General features: G+C 46.4%; 1 protein-coding gene across 1 annotated transcript in view; it reads left to right on the forward strand.

Annotated features, from left to right (window-relative positions):
* LOC133135348 (adenylate cyclase type 2-like) overlaps positions 1 to 5,000 on the forward strand; it is a 32,529-nt gene that overhangs the window by 13,353 nt on the left and 14,176 nt on the right. The window lies entirely within an intron of this gene.

Consider the following 5,000-nt stretch of genomic DNA (forward strand, 5'->3'; position numbering starts at 1 on the left):
CCACTACACTACAGTAATGTACCTTAACCACTACACTACAGTCATGTACCTTAACCACTACACTACAGGGTCATTTACCTTAATCACTACACTACAGTCATGTACCTTAGCCACTACACTACAGTCATGTACCTTAACCACTACACTACAGTCATGTACCTTAACCACTACACTACAGTCATGTACCCTAACCACTACGCTACAGTCATGTACCTTAACCACTACACTACAGTCATGTACCTTAACCACTACACTACAGTCATGTACCTTAACCACTACACTACAGTCATGTACCTTAACCACTACACTACAGGCTGCCCCAGGGTGTTTTCTCTCCTCTGTCTGTCTGTTTTCATTGACTGCTTCTCTGTCTTTTTTCTTAATCTCTATATGCAGAGGGTTTCCTGGTGACACTACAGTCATGTACCTTAACCACTACACTACAGTCATGTACCTTAACCACTATGCTACAGTCATGTACCTTAACCACTACACTACAGTCATGTACCTTAACCACTACACTACAGTCATGTACCTTAACCACTATACTACAGGGTCATGTACCTTAACCACTACACTACAGTAATGTACCTTAACCACTACGGTACAGTCATGTACCTTAACCACTATGCTACAGTCATGTACCTTAACCACTACACTACAGGGTCATTTACCTTAACCACTACACTACAGTCATGTACCTTAGCCACTACACTACAGTCATGTACCTTAACCACTACGCTACAGTCATGTACCTTAACCACTACACTACAGTAATGTACCTTAACCACTACGGTACAGTCATGTACCTTAACCACTATGCTACAGTCATGTACCTTAACCACTACACTACAGGGTCATGTACCTTAACCACTACACTACAGGGTCATGTACCTTAACCACTACACTACAGTCATGTACCTTAACCACTACACTACAGTCATGTACCTTAACCACTACACTACAGGCTGCCCCAGGGTGTTTTCTCTCCTCTGTCTGTCTGTTTTCATTGACTGCTTCTCTGTCTTTTTTTCTTAATCTCTATATGCAGGTTTTAAAGATTGGGTCATTAAGCATCAACGTTGGGCGGGACAGTCAGAAGAGGGCTTTAGTTTCGGAAAACATTAAACAGAAAAAATGTCATTTTCCTTCAGGAAACGCACAGTGATGAAGCTAATGAGGTTGACTGGAGCCTGTGGTGGGAGGGTCAGCATATCCTCAGCCATGGAACAAACTGCAGTGCTGGTGTGGCAATTCTGTTTTCCCCAAATTTAACCATTCATATTTTATCCACTGTGGAGGTGGTGAAAGGGAGGGTGGTTTTAGTTAATGCAGAAATTGCATTTCTGAATGTGCATGCCCCTAATCCGGGGTCTGAAAGGTTAGAGGTTCTCAGGGAGGTAAGAGGGGCTCTGTTACAGTGCAGCCATGGTGGGGGCATAGTAGCAGGAGGGGACTGGAACTGTACTGTAGATTTCACAGTAGATGGGACAGGTGAAGAGCCTCACCTACAGTCATCCACATATCTGTCGAGTCTGCTTGCTGAACTGGAGCTGGAGGATGTATGGAGAAACTAGCACCCAGCAGTGAGGCAGTACACCTGGGTTAATAACACAATTAGTGCAGCCAGACTGGACAGAATATATGTGACAGCAACTCATATGGCTGGGTTACTAGGAAGCTTTATCTACCCAGTGGGGTTTACAGATCATCTGGTGACAGCGAATTTGCTGCCGCAGCTGGGGCCCGAGGAACGGGACGCCCTTGACTGTGAGATCAGCCTGGAGATCAGCCTGGAGATCAGCCTGGAGATCAGCCTGGAGGAGCTCACAACAGCTGTGAAACAGCTCTCACTTTTTCGAGGTCTTGAGGGAGTGTTTTCGAGGGGGCTCATTACCAGTTTCCTGGCAACGCGCAGCGCTCTCTCTCCTACCAAAGAAAGGGGACTTGGCACTTTTGGAAAAATTGGAGACCCGTTGCTCTCCTCTGTACAGACTACAAGCTTCTTTCGAAAGTATTGTCGAACAGGCTAAGGAACTATTTAGGACTACTGATTGACAGGGACCAGTCGTACTGTGTGCCTGACTGCACAATCATGGACAATATCTTTTTAATGAGTGATGTGTGCAACCACTACGGACTAGATACTAGTATCCTATCTCTTGATCAGGACAAAGCCTTTGATCGAGTGGATCATGTTTTTTTGTTTTCAACATTAAAAGCTTTTGGTTTTGGGGAGGTTTTTTTGTCATGGCTGGGGTTATTGTATGAAGGGGCAACTTGCATGATCAAGGTTGGGGGTGGGTTGAGTCGCCCTGTAAGGGCATATTTTCAAATTTGTCCATAAAATAGCCACAAGTTTAGACGTAATGTCGAGCTTCTTTAACTGGCTTTACAATGATTGAATTGTACCTTTATGGATGAAGATGCGATGGTTGGGGGTAGAGAGGGAAGCAGGGCAGACAGGCAAGGCAGGTGAGTTGGCAGGTGGATGAGAGCAAACAAAGGAAACTCCAATAGATTCCAATGATTCAAACAAATGGTTAGTAGAAAGTAGTTAAATCAGTAGATCCAAATAATGAAAATGTGACATTTAAGTATTCAAAAGGGTCCAAAGGTCTTCAACAGCCGTAAAGAACTGTGTGCTCTTACGTCTTCCTAACTCCTTTGTTCTCAGTGTTCTAAAATCAAAAGTGAGTGTCGGCCATCTTAAAGCTCAAGGCATTCTCATAATAACAAAAATAAGAGTTCTTTCAAAATAAAAGATCCTAAATTGAAACCAAGTTCTCTGTGCTCCTGTAGCACGCATTAAACTCATTTAAATGGAAAATGGCTCCTACACGCCCTGTCCCTGTTCAAAGAGGGATCAGGCAAGGTCGCCCTGTCTCTGGTCAGCTCTACAGCCTGGCGATTGAGCCATTGCTCTGCCGGCTGAGAGACAAACTCGCAGGGCTCACCCTACCAGGAGCCATTCAGAGCCCCAGCCTGACAGTGTCTGCTTATGCGGACGATATCACGGTTTTTATTAGAGGGCAGGGGGATGTTCAGGTTTTAACTGATTGTCTTGGGTTGTATGAAAAGGCTTCTTCAGCTAAAGTAAATTGCGGGAAATGTGAGGCACTGCAGGTTGGACAGTGGCAGCAGGGTGGAGCACCCAGTCTACCAGAGGGTCTCAGGTGGGGAAGAAATGGGAAATGGGGTTCTGGGGTTTTTTTGGGAACAGAGGGTTTCCAGAAACAAAACTGGGAGGGTGTAGTGGAGAAGGTGTGTGCCAGGTTGTCTTCATGGAAATGGTTGCTGCCTCAGCTGTCCTATAGGGGAAGAGTTCTGGTTGCCAAAAATTGGGTGGCCTCTACCTTATGGCACAAACTAATAGTTTTGCAACCACCAAGGGGTCTGATCCAGGAGGTGCAGAAGCTCCTGGTGGACTTCTTCTGGTCAGGACAACACTGGATCAGAGCAGCTGCTCTGTACTTACCCCTGCATGAGGGGGGACAAGGCCTTATGGACATCGCCTCGAGAGTAAAAGCATTCCGAATGCGAACTGGTCAGCGGGTTCTGTACCACAGTGGATTAAACTGGCTGGACCCTGCACGAGTGTTGCTGAGGAAGGCTGGGCGATTGGGCTGCGACAAACAGCTCTTCTTGATTCAGCCTGAGGAGGCTGACCTGACTGGGCTCACTCCGTTCTACCAGTCAGTAATACAGGCTTGGAAGGTTTTTAAAGCTACTCGTGCACCTGCTGGAGAGCCGGGGATGTGGCTATTTGAGGAGCCACTGTTCTATAACAGATTCCTACCCAGTAAAACCTTGTCCTCAGCCAGCCTACGTTCCAGCTTGTGGGAGGCAGGTTGTACAAAGTCGGGGCACCTGATAAGGTCTACGCAAGCTTCAGTAGAAGTGCTCGGAGAGATGGCCAGCATCAGGTCCTCAAGGGTGCTGCAGAGGATAATAGAAGAGGTCTGTGCATCCCTGCCAGAACCCCTCAGAGCGTTTGTGGAAAACAGTACCTAAACTGACCAATAGGATGATGAATGTGAGTATGTTTTCCCTGCTCTGACTGTCACAGCCAACACGGGAGAGTGGCAGGAGGGGCAGGGGCAACTGCTGTCTTTCAGGACCCCGGAGCTGGGGGAGTTTCAGGCAGTAGGAAAGAAGGCAGCATACTATGCAGGTCTGGTTTTGGTCCAAACTTTTCCCCAAATGGCTACTGGAGGTCCCTGTATAAGCCTCCCATTGAGAAACAGACAGCTGACCTCCAGTGGAGGGTCATTCATGGGGCTTTAGCCATGAACAGACATCTGGTGCACCAGGATCCTAGTGTTGGGGAGGGCTGTCCTTTTTGTTTGGTCCCTAACCCACCTGTTTTTACAGTGTTCTCGCTTAGCACAGGTTATTGGCCCACTGAAGAGCTTTTGTCAAGGCTTGAGGGAGGAGTTTTCATTTGAGGTCTTTATTTTTGGGCCAAGGTTCACGGCACAGAAGAAGCGTGTACAAGCACTCATTCATTTTTTGTCAGGGGTAGCCAAACTAGCAATATGGAAAACCCGGAAGAATCAAATCAGAGGGATGGGGTCAGTAGACCCTGTGGAAATGTTCAGGGGGCTGCTTGCAGCCAGTAGAGCATGCATACTACAGGCTTGTAGGAAACCTAGAAGGGTTCAGGAAAATGTGGGGGTTTGGGAGTGTCCTGTGTACTGTTGATGGAAATGGAGAGTTGTCTTGCTCTGTGAACCTTTTCTTTTTTCCTTTTTCTGTTTTCTTTCTCTGGTGCAGTTAAACACACATGGTGCAGTACTGTTTTCTGTTTTGCATTTTGTGTGTTTTGTAAGTTTCCTTTTTTTGTTTTTCATTTGGCTTTTAATATCCTGTGATGTTTAGCTTCAATTTGTTAGTGCCACAATAAAGGTGGCTTAAAACTCAAATCTCTCTCTCTCTCTCTCTCCCTCCCTCCCTCAGTGTAATGGTAATGTCTCTCTCTCTCTCTCAGTGTTAATGTC

This window comes from Conger conger, chromosome 8, assembly GCF_963514075.1.
Source record: "Conger conger chromosome 8, fConCon1.1, whole genome shotgun sequence".
Lineage (NCBI taxonomy): Eukaryota > Metazoa > Chordata > Actinopteri > Anguilliformes > Congridae > Conger > Conger conger.